This window comes from Aythya marila (assembly GCF_965140915.1).
Source record: "Aythya marila genome assembly, chromosome: 1".
In the NCBI taxonomy this organism is placed as follows: domain Eukaryota; kingdom Metazoa; phylum Chordata; class Aves; order Anseriformes; family Anatidae; genus Aythya; species Aythya marila.
Genome location: NC_139042.1, coordinates 105,398,781 through 105,417,602, shown reverse-complemented (window position 1 = coordinate 105,417,602; position 18,822 = coordinate 105,398,781).

Genomic DNA, 18,822 nt, shown 5'->3' with positions numbered 1-18,822 from the left:
ACTTTCTCTTACTCTTCCTGCTACAATGCATACTTAAATTTAAAGTGCTTAACCTTTTATTGGCATTTCAAAAAGAACTGAGAATTACTAGGCAAATACTCTTAAAACTAGGCATGGGAAATATGTTAATAGGCCTTCCTTTCAGCTCAACATCATACTGTTTCAAAAGGAAAGATGAAGACTGAGGAGTATCAGAGAGCCCAGTGGTTAAAGTATGAAGGAAATGAATTAATTAAAAATGTCCAAAAGACTAGCAAGAAGAAGGGAAATATTTAAACCATCAAACCTGTTCATAGTGGAAGCGTATGCTAATAGTTGATCCACAGAGAAGATGATGGTAAGAATAGGTGGATATTCCTTTTGTCTTTTACACAGACACAGTCTAGAAGGATCTTGTAAGTATGAGTCTCAACAGGTGAGAAAAGCGGGGACTGTTTAGTCTCTCAGTTTCAGCAGGCTTTAAATAAAGCTAAGCACAGTCTCCTATTAATCAGATAATATCACGTCTCAGGGTCTTTATTAGCAGAAATCTAAGAGACGCAGTGACCTTCTGAGGTTAAGAATGCAGATGAGATGGGGGCATTGACTGTCTAAACTTTACAAGTAGGGATAGCTAATGATAGTTCTGAGCACTTGAGATGAGCAAGGACGTGCTGACATAGACTTATGGTGCCGTGCCTTTGTCACCATGTTTTGAACTGGGCCAGCGGGATGCTCTTGACCTCCAGGCAAAGCACTGCTCCAGTCTTCCGGACCCCTTGGTTAATACTGGATGTGCTGTAATGACACAGACAGTCAAGTCCCAGCCTGGTGCCAGCTTAAGCAGACATGAAAAGACCTGGAGAGATTTCATAGATCTAACCTGAGACAAGAGCATAGATGCTGTTTATGGTATTTCATTCTGAAAATACAGGTGGAATAAAAAGCAACTCTGATCACCACTGCCATTTTTAAAATAAGTTAAAAATATGACTACAAACCTTAATTATGAATTTAGATCACTAGAAAAAAAAATGAATTAAAAAAATATAAAAGAAACACACACACTTCTCTTCAGGTTGTTGTGTTTGGTTCTCCTCAAAGTAGGTTATAGTATGCCTGTCAACTTGTGTCTAAGCTCTCCAGCATTAACTAAATGCAGACTCTCCTTGATTTAAGTTCCTTGATGTGTAGATGAAGATTAAGTCAACCATCAGCCTCTCAAAGGTTTATTCAGCAACTTCTTTAGCCTATGTACAGCCTTAACCTGTGTACAAAACAAGTGATCAGCATAGCAACAAATTCCTAGAGTAATGGAGAAGCAGCACCATACATACAATATATGTCTAGACAATAGCAATAGTGTTAGTTTCTGAATTACAACAGAACAAACCAGGGCATATCCAGGTTAATCAGTAATAAAGCTGAACTATTAAAGTGGATCTCAGCTAATTCATAGGTTTTCAAAGTATTTTAGGCTAGATGGATTCTAGCCAAGGCTTCAAGCTTATGAAACAGTGATTCATGGCTAATAAGGCCAAATGCCCTAGAGATACGAGTATTTGTTACCCCAACATGCTGACCTTTTCCCAAAGAGGCAGAAATTTAATTATCTACTTTGAAAAGCACAATTATAGAGAAAGTCAAGACCTGATTTATATTCAGTTTCTGCATTTTTTCGCCAATAAATAAATCGGAGAAAAGAGAAAATGAAGGAACATTTCCAATAACCAGCACTGGAATTCGTATATATGTGTATGTGTTTTTGTGGGTGATGGGGAATGTTTTTTCTCCTGCTACACATTAAATCTTTGCAAACTCTTTTTGGGTCACTTTAGCTCATTCAGCCTCACTTTAGCTTTCTTGCCTCTACTTTTTTCACATCCTCCCCCTCCTTTTTCATCCTCCTACCCCTATTCTTATCTACTTTTTTCTCAGATCCTTGTTCTTTTTTGTCTTCCCACCTGTCTTCAGACTCTTACATTTCAGCCCCCCCCCCCTCTTTTTGACCTATACTTTTCTTCCAGCCTCCCACCACTTTTGGATCTCCCAGCCCTTTTTGGACTCCCTCCCATTTTTGGCCTAAAAATTCCTCTGAGCCTCCCAACATCTTTTTGGCCTCCCACCCCTTTTCAGACTGCCCTGGCCTTCTTCTTAGCCTCTATTTTTCTCTCACCATCCCACCCAATTTTCAGCATCCCACCCCACTTTGGCCTCCATCTTGTTTTTGACCTCTATGTTTCTCTGAACTCCCCACCCCTTTTGGCCCTCCCCAGCTCTTTTCAGCCTCTACTTTTCTCTCAGACTTTCATGTCTTTTTGTCTCCCAAGCTTTTTTGGCCTCTACTTTTCTTTCTGCCTTTTAGCCTCTCACATCTTCTCAGCATCTACTTAAATCTCAACCTCATACCCCTTTTTTACCTCACCCCTCCTTTCTTGGCCTCGACTTTTATCTTGGCTTCCCATCTTCTTTTGCTCTGCCACCTTTTTTCAGTCTTCATTTCTCTCTCAACTTGTTACCTCTTTTTGGTCACATTCAAACCTTGTGGCCTCCACTTTTCTTATGGCTTTTCAGCCTCTGCCTTTCCTATGTCTTTTTGACTTCCCACACTTTTTTTTACTTTCCATGCATTTCTGGCCTCAGATATTTTTTGTCCTCTATTTTTGTCCCAGAATCTCACCTCTTTTCAGCCATCCACCCCTTTTTGACCTCCCACCCCTTTTTGGCTTCCACAAACTCCTACAACTGGCAAAATCCTGACACTCTGTAAATGTGCTGATTCAGTCAGCAGTAATTGTCCATGGTTAAGCTAACTACATTAAAAAATAATCAAAAAGTCTTCTCAATTACAAATGGAAAACAAGCTGAATGTAGATTAGCTGAGACACTTTCATCAAGTATGCTTCTTTAAGAAAAATCTGAGCTCTGATCTGCTGCACTAACATGGGATCTCTTGGGAACATATCTCCTGTAAGATCATATCTTAATTTGCTTAGGTAGCATTTTTAGCAGTTTGATGTCTTCCTCCCCACTTTCCCACCAATGAAATAAATCATATTGTGGTCATTAAGTAAACTGATTCATCCAGTTCCATTTGCTATAATTCTGCCTGCTACCATGTAGCCTAGGGCTATTGATCAAGCACAGCATTCCCATCCAAGAGTGTGTATGTGAGCATGTGTTTAATTAGAAACTTAATTTATTGCAATGACAGCACGGAAACTTTTAGACACGTGAATTCTTAGACATCTTTCCAGCTCTTAAAAACATAGATTCTCTCTTTGACTGCACATAGCTTATTTCATTTATGCATAAATTCTTTTTAATAATTAAAATTAATTATGAAAATGAACTTTATATGAAAAAGGTTTAAATGTATATATATACATATTTCCCAAGGCATTTTCTCCAGGAGATTATGAGCCTCCCAAAGGTAGAAACAAAAGATATTTGAATCATTATGTCTCTGCAATATTACAGAATCACAGACTCACAGGGACCGAAACCAGGGACTAGATTCCAACCCCTTGTTCAGAGCAGCATCACCTACAGCAGGATGCATATGGTTGTGGTGACTTGGGTTCAGAGTTTCTGTTGCTGAAGATGGTGTCTCAATAATTGCTCTGGACGACCTGCTCCAGAGTTGAACCACCTTCAGAATAATAAAGTGTTTTCTTATGGTTAAATGGACTTTTGTGTTTTTCCGTTTGTGCCAATTGCCTCTTCTCCTGTTACTGGGCACCACTGACAATAGTCTGGCTCTGTCTTCTTTACTCCCCTCATCAGGTATTTCTACACATTGGTAAGTGTTAAAAGCCTGGCTGAAGTCAAGACAAACATCCATGACCTTGCTGGCTTCAGGGAATGGTTGTGCTAGTGAGAGCTCCCCACCTCGCCTGCCTGTGCAGGAGGGAGTCACATCCAGGGCACAGTCTCAGGTCACTGCCTGCTGATCAGATACAGTGCAGATATAAACTGAATGACATAGATAGTAGAAGTGTAAATGAAGCAAACAAATGTGATTAACGTTGCTGTAAGGGTGCTTTAGTAATTCTGTGAATGGTAGTGGTTGTCCTCAGGGCATTAAAACCTTAAAAATGCACATTCAAGGAAATTTTTTCTTATTTCTTTGAAAAAGAAACTAAAACTTACAGTACAAAAGGCAAAGCAAGTTTCCATAATTTTCATCTGGATTAACAATTAAACTCAGCATGATAAACAACCTCCCTTGCTCTCTTTCAAATGAGATCTTTCTCCCATTGTCTCTCAATTCACTCTTAATCATGCAGAGTTTACTCACTGGCTATATTTCCTACTTATAAAATTCCTTCTAAATACCAAACACCTGATACTTTTGTACAGAATATGACCATGCTTACTGTCAGAACAGAAAAAGCCTACTTTATCTCTTACAAGGTTTCAACTAATATGCTTCCCATAAGATTAAAGGAAAATCTGTGATAAATATGCTTTGATTTCAGCATTACCATGACATTTCTGCCAAGATGCTTGCACAATTATCCAACACAGTACACATTTTTCTATTTTATTACTGATTATGGATGAGGTGGAGAGTACTTAGTAATAGCACTTTTTTGACCTTTCCAATTGTTCCTTTTTCAGTGTGAAGACCTTTCGCAACATCTTTATGTTCACTAAAAGGTTTCTGCTTCTAAAACTATTGTTAATAAGCTGATTATTCAGTTTATGTTACTATTCTAAGTAATCTTATCAACGTTGAAGATTTTCATTGCCCTGAAAGTGAATGGATTTGAAGGTGTAATTTTGTTGTTGCTGGGTTTTTTTGTTTGTTTGTTTGGTTTGGTTTGGTTGTTTGTTTTTTGTTTGTTTGTTTTTGTGTTTGTTTTTTTTTTTTTTTTTTTTCATTTTTTGTTGTTGTTTTGAGGGGGGTGATGTGGGAGGGTGAGGTTGTGTTGCTTTAACTATAGTGTGTTCTTCTTACCTATTGCCTGTAACGAGCCTTGTAGTTCTCGGTCAACCCACTGAAACACATTATTGTATACTGTCTCTTTCTAACATAAACAGTGTTGCAGTTAATAATACTTCATTTACACTAACTGTGATGTGCTGTCCAAGAAGTTAGAAAAGTCTAAAGCACAGATAACCCCAAGATTTGTCCTTTTCCCAAACAATACACCTCTGGCCACAACAGCTAGAGGAAACGAGGAAGAGTTTGTGCTCTTCTCAAGAATATCCCTCTAACTTAATAGTTTGCCCTGTTCTGAAAATGATTAGAAATTGAACCAATTCATCTACCTCCTGAGTTTTTTCTCTGGACACTGTATCTTATTAGATTGTGTGCTGGTGCACTCAAGAAAAGGAAAAAACAAACAAACAAACAAACAAAAACAAATTTAGAAAGGCATTTAAAATTTTTCCGTTGTGTCCACCACTAATAAAGCAGTTTAAATATGGGCAAAATATGTATTGATAAGATCACTCATCATTGATGAGCCACCTCTTCTCCAGGCTGAGCAGTCTCAGTTCTCTCAGCCTTTCCCTCATATGAGAGATGCTCTAGTCTCTTCATCATCTTGGTAGCCCTTCACTGGACTCTCCAGTATGTCCACGTCTCTTATGTACCAGGGAGTCCAACACTGAACCCAATATTCACCAGCATTGAGGGGGAGGATCACTTCCCTAGACGTGGTGGCAATACTTTGTCTAATGCAGTCAAGAATACCATTAGCTTTCTTTGTGGCAAGGGCACGTTGCTGACTCAAAAATTGATTGGAAGAGACACGCAATCTCTTCCATTTACTTACACTTTTCTCTCAACTTTTACTCTCTTGTGTTCATTGCCACAAATAATTGGATGAACTTCTCTCCCCTTTTCTTGGGGAGAAAACTGTCCTTACCACATGAATCACATTTTTGGTGTTTTCATCTCCAGCAGTCTATCACCTCTATGCAAAGAGGATTCTCACTGGGATAGACACTGTAGAGTGCTGCTCCATTAGTATTCAGTTACTACACTTTAAAGAATAAGTCCTTTCCTTTGGTATTTTATAATATATCTAAGGAAGACAGTAACTCAAAAACACTGCTGTAATGAAGGGGTTATGGGAGCAGGATTCTGTTCTTGAAAAGGAAGAGGTTTAAATTTTTTTGCATTTATTATTTTTTTACTCTTTTTAATAATTTTCCTTAACCCCACAGGGGGCAACTCCTTCACAGGGATATTTTCCTCAGAGTCATTCCTCCAGGGTAGGCAACAGTGACTCATTTTTCTATTTTGTTCTTCAAATGCTCTTTTTTACATTTCCCTGTTTTTTGTTTTTTTTTGTTTCCAGTGACATTATATCGGTGCCAAAGCTTTTGACTCCATGTAATTTTCAACTGTTCTGTTGTTACTTGTGATAACTTAACAACTTATCACTCATCCACAGTATTTTTAAATAATTTATATTTCAGGTTCTACTTTGCAGTATATCCTTTTTGCCTTTTTTTTTTTTTTTTTTTTTTTTGTCCTCAGACTTCTCTGCTCATAAACATTGCCAATCTATTTTACTTAATACATTTTTGATTGTATTAAATTGGACCATTTACATGTTAATACACCTGTATTTGTATCCAAACTCCGTCCTAATGACTGTGGTACTTACCATATCCATTTTAGTTAATAAAATTCAGTCTGAAGATTTTCCTTGCAGAGTTGCCTGTAACACATACAGATATAAAAATGAGTTCTACATAAAACTCTAGTCCTCCTTCTTAATGACTGAATAAATTATACAAATTAAAATTCCCTAGATATCACTGCATTCACTAATCTCATGCTCTCAGCTATCTCTGAGTGTGCTTCCCTACCCTGAACCACAGGTGGTAAACACATTTTCCTTCCCTCTCAATACTTCAGATTAAACTGTCTCTGTCTTTCCACATTCCCCTTCATTTTTAATAATCTTCATCACAAACTGAGAAGAGTTATTAACTCAGTGTCACCTTCCTTACCAAATATTCTGATGCAGAGAGTACCCTTCAGATTCCTAATCTTATCACAGACACCTCTGCATTGCCAAGTAAGAATTGATCCATGTTTACCCAAAATTTTGGTAATATTATCAATAAAAATAAAGTCTTATAACTGCTGTTGATAAAAAGTCTATTGAGACTTTGTATAGACTTTATGGATCAGTATGTTGCTATCCGTAGATCCTAGGAACCACTGTACTCAATCTGTAACCAACAATGTTAAGAACTTCAGAAAATGCTGGATCATGTTGTAGAGCATTATTAACTCTGTTTCAATATCTATCTTTTGTTTTCTGTGAAAAGCTTTCTGCCTCACACTATTTAGCTGCAGAGACTAATAAATGCCTCAATGAAAATTTGATGAAATAGTTTCTCTCTTAATTTTGTATAATGGAAAAAGGATGCCCTGTCCAAATACATATATATATATATATATATATATATATATAAAGTGATACAAGACAAAATCAATCAAACAAACAAACAAACTTGGTTTTTTGATCCCATCTCTACAAATCCAGATGACATCCCTGTACTCTTCTGAGGCCACATGTCCCTGCTTCCACTGCCTGTGCATTTCCTTCGTACATCTCAGTTTGACCAGCAGGTCCTTGCTCAGCCATGTTGCTTTCTTACCTTCCCTGCTTATTTTCTTACACATGTGAGTGGAGATCTCTTGTGCTCCAAAAAAAGTGTCCTTAAACAGTTGCCAGTTCTGCTTGGTTCCTTTGTCCCTAAGGACAGTGTCAACATGCCCAGTCTCTTGAAGGTACATCAGAGATCTTAGAACACAAAACCCTGAGCATTGTACAAGCCATGTAGCCAACCATTCACCTGATCCATTCATCTCCTTCTTCTTGAGTCTGCATCTCCAACTGGTAGAATAGACGAGAACACTACCTGAGTTCCCAATTCCTTCACCACCTCTCTGAGGGACATAAAGTCCATTTTGATATTTTGGAGTGTCATGAATCATGAAGATGCAGAATGGCTGGAGACTGATTTCCCTTTCATTTGCACTCTGCATCATGAAAATTTCTCTTGCTGCTTTGTCTGTGTCCTTTGACTGTATCATTCCACAGCTTTTTCTTATATCCTCTGCAGGTTGAACTGCGCAAATGTGGTGCAACCCACTGCAGGTTACTTCTCTGTACATGGCTATGGACAGACAGGCAAGTTATTAAGACATTGCCTCAGCTAGAGGTAATAGTTTGAGATTCTCCCCTCCATCAGTCACCAGTTGTCAAGAAACTAGCAGAAATGAAATGATCTTGGAAAACCTCCGCCTTTCCATCCCATATAGTTAAAAGTAGTGCATGGATTCAAATGTTAAGAAAAAACAGCAAGAGAGCAGACACAAGGACAATGTGGGAACATAACCCTCTTTTAAAGGAGGCTAGGCTAAGGAGTAGGAAAATGAAAGGTCCTTATCCAGATACAACTAATTGTGTACCTGAGAGAGAACGCCATACCCATGATGTGAAATTTTCACACTCTTTCTCTAGATCCAGTACTGTTAAAGAAAACCATGGGTATGTTCTGATTACTAGCATGCTAATGAGACAGGCTAGTAATCAGACAGACTAGTTAGCAGGCTTCCTTACACAATACAGGCTTCCTTCATACACAATAGACCAGAAATCTCTATTTCTTATGAATAAAGTCTTAATTACATGACCAATCTTCATGCACCTGACCAATACTAATGTGCCTTCAATTATGGAAAAGAAGAATAAGTATCAAAATCATGCATTTCCTCCATTCTTGGAACATCAATTTTGATTTTCTGCCAAATACCAGAACTGTATTCTGGAAAAAAAGGCTAGATTTCTGCCTGTTTGGAGAAGACTTGAAACTATAGAAGGGGTAGAAATGAAGAATGAGTATATGGGGAATGGAACATCTCAGGCTTATGCCTATACATAGTCTGGTTTGTAGTACAACCTTCCCAGCTATAATATAGGACTACAGCAGACATAGGTGTCCATACTAAAAATACTTAAAAAATAAAAGTACACTTAGAGTAGCCCATAATCTGTTACAGAGAATACTCCCTCCCCCTAGTTGTAATATAGTATACTATAATCTGCTATTTTAAATCTATACTTCAATTAAGTTTATCTACCAGGTATATATGTTCAACTATGCAACTCTGCAGCAAGCAATGAATAAGGAACAGAACATTAATTAATGTAAGAAAAATCTTTTTCTCATCTATTTTGCTGATCCTGTGGTATTCAGCAGGTCAGACTTTTGTATAGCTATGAAACCATGTGTATCTGAATGTCAGCACTTCCTCCTCACCCAGAAGGTTTTGCAAACTCACCTTGATGCTCCTTTTACATGCTATCCACTGAGCCATATGCACGATTTGCAGAATGGTCCCATTGCATAGTTTGTTTGCCTTGATTTATCAGTGGGAGGCAGAAGAGCTGTGCATTTTGCTCTAGGAGAATATATACAAGTTTGCATTTCATATCAGAAAGGCATTTCAAACCTTTGCATTTCATATCAGAAAGGCATTTCAAACCTGTAAAAAAACAAACAAACAAACAAACAAACAAAAAACAAGTTTACCTCAATTTAATACAACACTGACTGGCATAAGAATGTAATCTTTGCCTTTAGCTTGTCCTCTCTTAAACTATAAAATGGGAAAATGTGTAGAATAAAAGTACCTTGCATTTCTTTCAGAACAATTTCAATTTTTTTTATTTTTTTTTTTCATGTGGCAGAGTACATACTTGACAAAAAGCCTCTCAATTATGATTTTTTCCTTTCTCTCATTCTACTTCTCCAATTCTTCCAATGTTTTGTTGGGAACTTATGTGCTCTTTTTTTTAATTTTAAGGATACTAAAATCTAGAATAACAATCAAAGTGACTGACATGGGAAAAAAATATAAGAACAATTTTTGTACCCAATACTCACTAATAGTCCCTCTCTGCCATTCAGTTTTCCATATGCTCACCTCATCTTTAGTGCCTTTTCTGGTACTTTCTTCTGGCTCTTCTCCCCTTTTTGCAGACTTAAAAAACATCAATGTGTTAAAACCATGGATCAAATCCCCCATTATTCTTTCTTCCCCTTCAAAATTCATCTGGTTGATGTACACCCGTGACTTCAAAATAATTTCTTAACTGCATTTTCTTTACTCTAATCATTTTTAAAGCCATATTGATCTTATTTTGAAGTGTTTTTGTTTGTTTGTTTGTTTGTTTTGTTTGTTTTGTGTGTGTGTGTGTGTTTCCATGTTTGTTTTCATTTTGTTTTTCAGCCACATCAACTAGAAACATCTTTTCTCCCTAAAATAGATGCTGAAATCTTATCACGGTCATAGGCTTTCCAATTCTTAGAACTTCAAGAGAAACAACAATTGCAAAACTCCTGGTAAAAGAGAGGAGAAGTGCTCCTCTTAGCCATCTTCAGTGCATTAAAAGGGAGACAAGAAAAATGGGGAACAACAGAAAAGTACAGCTTGAAGAAACATACCCAGTTAAGTCCCATTCTATTATATAGATGTATTAGAAGCATCCCTCCTGTGAAACAACTGGCTATCATGTACATGGTTCTTGGCTGACAGCACGTTTTCCTTCCAGAAGGAATTGTTTTGGGTGAATGTATGCATTGTATATTTTCTATCTGTGCTCAGAACAAATGTATACCCACATATAAATGTACTACCATTGTTCACTACCATTGTTCCATCGTGTGAAAAGCATATTGTTTGAACTTGCTCAAGTTACAAGTATTAATAAATTATATCATGAAATACGTTTGATACATTACTTCTGTCAGTAAGCCATGGGGGGAGGTAAGTGAGGGGGAATGTTTCATGTATATGTTTTAGGGATATTTTGTTCTTGCTCTTCATTGTCTCACTTTTCCTGACTCCAGTCAGAAACAGCAAATGAGAGCTGACTCGTTTAGCACTCCCCAAACGTGCTGAAATGAGTTTAGCCACAGCCCACACAGAATGCTATTTCTATTTGCTGCAGCCCAAATCTGCTCAACAGGAGAGGATCATGGATCAAAGATCAACCAGCAAGCAGAAGATATTTTATTTCCAGATCTTGCTTGTGGAAGAAGACAAAAAAAGTGCCAATTAACAGGCTTTAAATGAAATACATGTGAGCATCATGCCAGTGGGTTTTACATGAAATGCATAGATTAATCTAAACAGCAGGGTATATTTATCATAAGTGTGACAACGAATTTTTTCAGCTATATGATTATCCAGTTATTATGTGGTTTACTGTGTGGAATATTTTTTTAATTCAAGTTCACTTAAACTGTGCTTGCTTTTACATTATATTATTAAAAACTCTATTTCCCTTTAATAGGCAATCTAAAATGTTTTTAAGACATGTTTATAGCATATCTGAAGACATAATACAGTTTTTTTCATCCCTATAAATATTCCTAAAGGGTTGTTTTCTGCAGGTTTTTTTCCATACCAGGTCACATACTGATGTATGGTGCCATTAGTAGACCTTCCTTAGCCCAGTTTCTCCACCAGATGCATATATTTTTAATGATTCTTTCCTTGTCAAAATGAGTGAGATTTTACTGGTTGCTATACTGAAAGTGGCAGCCAGTTGATAAAGTGCTTTGTGGATATGTCCTTCCATTCATCAATTTCTTGCAGGTGTACAGTTTTGTTTTTAAACGTTATGATTCTATGTCATGTGAGATGTATATAGGCTTAGGGAGGTCTATTCAATAAGCCATAAATTCTGTAGGAGGCTCTTGATATTACTATGAAGTTGGGGTGTCTTTGCTCTTTTCAGCTCAACATATTGTTTCATTTTATTCACATTCATATAGATGTTAATGGTTGTAATTAAAAAAAAAAAAAAAAAAAAGCAGAAGGTAGGGTATTTCTTCTCTGCAATGAAATTGGTGCTCTTCTCTCCAGTCTTACACCTACACAGCAAGTAGCCCTTACTTAAGGTCACAGGCTTTGTGCCCTGTTTGCCTTCTGTCTCTTTATCCTGATTCAGTCACAGTCAATGTCATATTCCTTTGTGACTGTGAAACAGGAAAGCATTTCTAAGGAAAGGAAAAAAGAGAGGGAAAGGGGTAGTGCAGAAAGAATAGAGACAAAATGGAATATTCATGGATCCTAGGGGCCTTGCCCAATTTGAGAACAACCATGTTAGACACTACCTTAAAACACTTCTAAAAGAAGGTACAAACTCAGCATCAAGCACCAATTAAGATCTTTTTGTAGTAGCTATACATGTATATCTGTGCATCTGATAATATAAGGAAGTGATTAGCTGGAAGTTTTTGCGGGTTATTATTTTGGAGAAGCAGAAATTTACACATCCATTTAAATTTCAGTTTCCTGCCTTGACAGATAGTTTCATACATTTGCTCAGCTCTTCAGGCAGGATTCTCTCTCAAATATATGACTACAGCATACAAGTATTATATTAATGAACGGGACCCATTACAGTTGTGAAACAAACTAGCACAGAAGCAGTATAGCAGATATATGAGTGTACAGCAGACTAATGCTGAGCTCTGCTTAGGTGAATACCTTTAAGCCAAATAGTATTTTTTTTTTTTTTTTTTTTAGGGACTAATATGAAGATATCAATAAATCTATCACTTATGCCAGTAGTTTATTACAGTTGTTAATCACCTTTGTATCAAAACTGTTATTTCTCATGTGAATTCATGCAGCTGTAGTTCACACATACTGACTCTGTTTTTTCTCCATTATATTGCGGAGCAGTTAGTACCTAGACATTTTTCCACTGGGAGAGATTATCAATATAATCAAAGTCATCTCTCAAACTGCTTTTCCACAAATTAAACAAGTCAAGTTTATCTATCTCTCTTAAAATATATGGAATTTTTAACTCAGTGCTTAGTTTTCTTTTCTATGCTTTCTTTATATCTCCCCTAGCTTTTTAATATCTTGTTCCTGTTGAAGCAAACCTGTAGGTAGATGCAGTCAAGTTAATATTTTTCAGCTACAGAGGTAAGTTAGTCATTTTCCCTGTGTGCAGCTCTCATCCTTGTGCAGTGCAAATCACCTTAGCCATTTCTTGCCACTGCATAGCTTTGGGAGCTCACATTGAGCTCCTTTACAAATGACGTCCTTTTTGAATTGCTGGCTGCTGAGAAGCAGTTCTGAAATGAAGAGTTTATACTTGAAGCCAATATTATAGTGCAATCAAACACCTTTCAAAAACTTTTAGGTGAAATCAAAACATATTTTTCTTTCATATAATCCATTGCTTTATCTTACATAAGCATCTTACATCACTAAAATGTGGATTTCAAGTAGTAAAACAAAATGGAGAAATGAACTAGACACTCTGTACAGAATGTTTTATAGGTCCAGGTATTTCTCAGCAGTGTCAATACTAAAACGTTTTGAGGTTAACGTTTAATTATATTGGATAAAACTTCAATTTAATGGAAATTTAGTTTGACCTGAAATATGATAGTAGCACAGATTCAGGAAATGTATCTTCTGGTACTAATCTAAAGTGCCCAAACTAGGAGTGCCCTTGCTCTTCTCCTGAATAAACAGGCCATTCAGAAATTCAGCCCACCTAAAGTCTCAGTTCCTACCCTGCATTTCCTATGGTTACGGTAATAGCACTGAAAGAATCCAGTCTCCTCCAAAATTCTTGGTCCCCATGAGAACTGATAAAGAGAGACCCATGCCTACCCGACAAAGGACCTTCTGTCTCTTGGATGAAAGGTCCATGTCCACACTGCATAGGATTATTTCACATAGGGTTTAATTCAAAACAGGCTGTGCTGCTGCATCTTTCTATAATAAGATTCCAAGACCGCAAAATGCTTGGATTAGGGTGTAGCATGAGGATACAAAGGTGTAGGTGAGGATGCAAAGACTGCAGGAATTGCGTTGGAGGTGTGCAGAGAGTTGAGGGAGTCAAACCTGGTGCAGTTGCATCCATATGGTACAGGGGTGGTTCTAGGATCATTTCCCAGAGCCGTATCATGTGTCCTCCCAAAAGGAATTAGATGATTTGCTGAGAAAGACAGCTAAGGAGTGAACTGTTTTACTTTCTGCATAATAAGGAGACCAGGAGCCAGGACTAAATCAGGGTCTAAATTATATGATGGTGTAGATTTAAAGGCTTAATCTGCTAGGCATCCCAGGGAGTATCTAGTGTCCTTTCAAAAAATAAAGGGAGATGGCAGGGTGGACAGAGATTAAAGAACAAATCTGATCACTGGTCCCCTGATCTTGTGCTTAATCATTATCTCATTCCCTTAGTTTGCTTTGGTCCTCCCCAACAAATTGCTGAGGTCAAGCCTGTCATATCCATAAAGACTTCAGACAGTCAGTGCTTCTTGCCTTCAGCACAGGGATCAGTCCTTTTAAAATTTCTCTCTCTCTCTCTCTCTCTATATATATATGCACACACATATACACTATATATACACAAATATATATATATAATGATATATATATATATATAATTCAGTTAGGTCAAATTTCAGCATATGGATTTTACAATGATAGTAAAATTGCTATCAGTTCATATTTAGTACAGACCATAGGTACATACAAAACGCTTTCTGTTTTATAGATTTTTGCAGTGAAGCAACAATTAAGGAAAAAACAATAAAGTTCTCCCAAATTATTTGATAAAAAAATTACCACATTTATTGTCATAGTGTAGCTACATTCTTTCCAAACTTCCTCAGTAGGTGTCAAGTCTCAGAAGAAACATTAAATTTTCTGATATTACAAGCTCTATCATGTGGATAAAAGCTACACTTTTTCTTTGGCATAATGAGTTAAATGGGCCATCTTTTTACCATCAGCAAAAACTGTTCATTGCAAAATGTGGGTAAACATATTTTAATAAAATTTTAATCAATGAGGACCCTGCCTTCTCTTAGCTGAGTCCTGATATGTGAGATATACAGGGAGAGACAGATGAGATATAACCTATTCAAGTTTTAACTCACCTAAAATATCCATGCTGGATATTTTCCCCTGGAAAGAGCAGAGAACTTCAACTGGGTATTGCAGAAAGATGAAATCCAAATAGACTAGTCTTTCCTTAGCTTTAAAAAAATCAATTCAATTAGAACAGCATGTTCTAATTGAATCCACATTGTTCTAATTGAATCTAAATGTTACTAAAAGATTTTTCGAATGGACAACTAAATTTCAGTGAAAGACATTAAGATTTAGGCATCTAAGCATCTAAATCACATTTGAAAAATCATCTTGAACTCTTAAAAATCACCTAGGTGTTTTTAGAAGTCTCACCTATGAGAAATAGCCTCATGCTCTAGAATGACTCTTTGTAAACTGCAGAAGAAGAAATAATATCTTTTCTAATATATCACAAAATAAACAAAATAAAATAAACAAGCCATGGCCGTATCTGTCAGAATGCACATAAAATATGAAGCATCTATACCATATAGTGAGATGTTTGGGTTATTGTTTAATTAGTTGTTTAAAAGAGATACATTCACGCACATTAAATATAGAAATTATGTAATAATAATCCAGTAGGGAGAGCTAGAGGGTAATACTTTTGCCAAGTGCTTAATGGAAAAGATTCAGACTGCATAATTAATTAAGGAAGACATTGCTATTGCAGTATGTATTTCTGAAGGACCTCTCCAAAATGCCTAAGCTCTCTTATTCACATTTTGTCTTGCTTTCATTGTCTCAAGGAAAGAAACTAAACTTTCCTCCCTTCAGTGTGAATCTGGTAACTTGCAAGTCACTTATTTTGCAGTTGCCTTCAGAGACAGTTAGCCAGGGCCCTTCCACAGCGTTGCTCATTCCACACTGGTTGCTGACATTTTGCTGAAATTGTCCTGTATCACAACCCCAAAATGTGGATTCACACAATCACTGTGGATTCAATACAATCTCCACAACAGTGACAGCATGATGTCAGCTGAGTAAGTCAATTCACCTTGGTAGGCATCACCTGTTCTATTTTACTAACTTTGAAATTCAGAATAAAATTTGAATTTGTACATCCATTGCTTGAATAGATTTGTAAATCTGTCTTAATCATGATATTCCTAACATGGTTTACATTTCATGTCAGCAGAGTGTATAGATTTGCGTCTTCCAATAAATTATTGCAACACAACATTGCTTGAAATTTGATGAATCCGAGATATATTGTATAAAAATATTAAATTAATATAAAATAAAAAAAATCATTATTTACCCTTATTTGCATGCATTTTTCATAGATAAAATGATTACATCTCTACTTTAGATAGATAGATACCCATAGAATGAATAAGACTGCACAAGACAGAGGATTCTCAAACCCAGGTTTAGTGCCTGCAGGTGCTTGAGGTTGGTATTCCCCTATTTACTGTTCTCCCTCCCTACAAGATTGAAAACCATATGTCTCCAAAGTGCTGATAGATCTTCCAAATCTTTTCAGCTTTTTTTTTTGCATTGCCATCTAAGAAATATAACCCATACTAATTCTTCTACCCAGCTATAGCTATAAGGCCTGCTTTATGAAGAAATATATTTTCTCTGAGTTCTTGCAATTGCCATTTGAAATCAGTCATGGAGTAGAGCAGTTTCATGTGCAGAACTGTGTTATAGAGAGCTGAGAGGCAGAACACAAACACTACACAAAAGAAACCTCCGACAAATGCCTTGGCTCAGAATGATTGCTGAGCAGCACATGCTAATAACAGCAGGAAAATTATTGAGTAGAGAATGAAGCAATTAAAAGCTGTACTGGGTTTGGCACATTCCTGAGACACACAGTGCAACTAAAGAAATTTAATAATGCTACACCCTACATTTGTGAACACTAAAAATACCCACTCAAAAATTTATTCTAATAATAGCTAGTTCTGAAGCATTTGGATATTATCAGGTTTTGTGCATTAAATTGTAGCATAGACATTCGGGCAATTTGAGTAATGAACATCATATAATTGTTATCCATAAGATAGAGGGAGGTTCATCCAAAAAGTATATTTACCTGGGGAATTATCCAGAAAGTCAAGAGAGAGAATGTGGTGGTTTGTGAACACTTGAAAAAAAAAACAGTCAGTGGTCAGAGAGCCAGCCTTGAGTACTGAGTTTTGTTTGATGAGTGTTAGAATGTGACAGAAGGAAAATATTAAAGGAGAATTTGAGAAACAAGAAGCTAATTTAACATGCACTCTACCTGAAATATTTTGACAGTAATAAAATCTACTTCGTCCACAGATTCTATCAGTCTTTCTACGACAAAAACAAATAAACAAACAAAGAAGTAAATGAATTTCTCCACTAATAAAAAAGAATGTTGAACACTCCAAATAAAAACATAATTTAAACATAATATTTGCATTGAAACACTTTTTTTTTTTTTTCCAGGCAGAACTACATGCAATGTACAGTGATGTACGGATGCACCTGATTACTATTACTCTTGATAGGATGGTGGAAAGGTGTTCCAGTAACAAAGCACTTGTCAAATGGGAACATGGGAGTGGACACAGGTTCATATTTTTCACTATATATTCATGAAATAGAACCACTATAGCAGGCACTGTTCCCTGCTAACCTTCCATTCAGGAGAAAACAGAAAAAAAGCACGTCTGTGCCATTAGAAACTGATGTCAGAGTCATTTGTGGCTAAATAACAACACAAGAGATGAAGCACTGGCTGCAATTTGTGATTCCGAGAGCTGCTATTACTTTGGGAAGAGCGTGCTATCGCGTACAATGGTAACTGCAGCTGTGCTGTCATAACAAGGTTAACCCGCAGCCGTAGGAAGTTGTCAGTCTCAGCGGAGGCCTATTGTGGAGGCCTGGGCTCAGCTTTCTCTACTGCCAAGGGGGAGGTGAGCCAGGAGAGCTGAGTCACTCCTCTTGCCCAAGGAGGTCTCAGCAAGACAATCACCACCACAGACTGAGCCAGACCGAAGAGCTCGCATCCATTTGGGTTGATAAAATCTGAACTAACACATTTATCATTTCCTAGCACCAGCGCAGCTTACATTTTAGAGGACAGTGACAGATTCACACAAGAGGATTATGCTTGCTAATTGATGTTACTGGTACATTTGACTGGAAAATTAAAGTGTCAGGACCTCAGTGTTGAGCAAGCTCTGCAAGACATGAAACTGTCTTGTGCTCAGGGGTGAGAAGTTGTTCAGCACTGTATAAAACAGACTTCTTGAGGCTGAATAACATTTAAAGAGCTGAGTCTCCTCAGCCCCAGGGGAGTGCAGGGCCATGATGGGGCATAGCAGGCCCCGACCTGTCTCCTGCCCCTTCCTCCACACCTCCCTTCCAGATGGCATCACCCCAGCGCAATGAAGGTGATGAACAGCCCTTTTTCTCTTTCCCTCAGTTTCTCTCCTTCTCTTTAATACTTGTCTTAGCACCTTTCATCCAAAATGAAAAATATACCTTTACTGATGCGTCTTTGGAAATTGTGCAGCTTCAAGAGATCACATAGGAAATCAGTCTGGCTTTAACTTGTAATGAAAACTGGTTAAAATTTATGCTGTTCCTCATTTTTATTATTTATTACAGTCCCTGCCTGAGTATATTGATTTTGTGCCAACCTCTGTTCCTGTCACAGTTTTTGTCACACAAATGAGGTTCCAGAAATGTAATGCCTGTATTTTACGAAATACAGTCCTATGCCATTTCAAGATGACCTTTTCAGTATTCTGCCTTCTGATGGGCTGGCCGTTTCTGAGTCAGGGGCCTATTTCGATCTATGCCTTATCCCCTCAACACTTATGTTTTAGAAGTAATTTAAACAGAGGTGGATATATCAATTTCTTTTATTTGTATTGGTATGTAAAGCTTATGATCTCCCTTCTGGAGAGTCAGTGAACTCT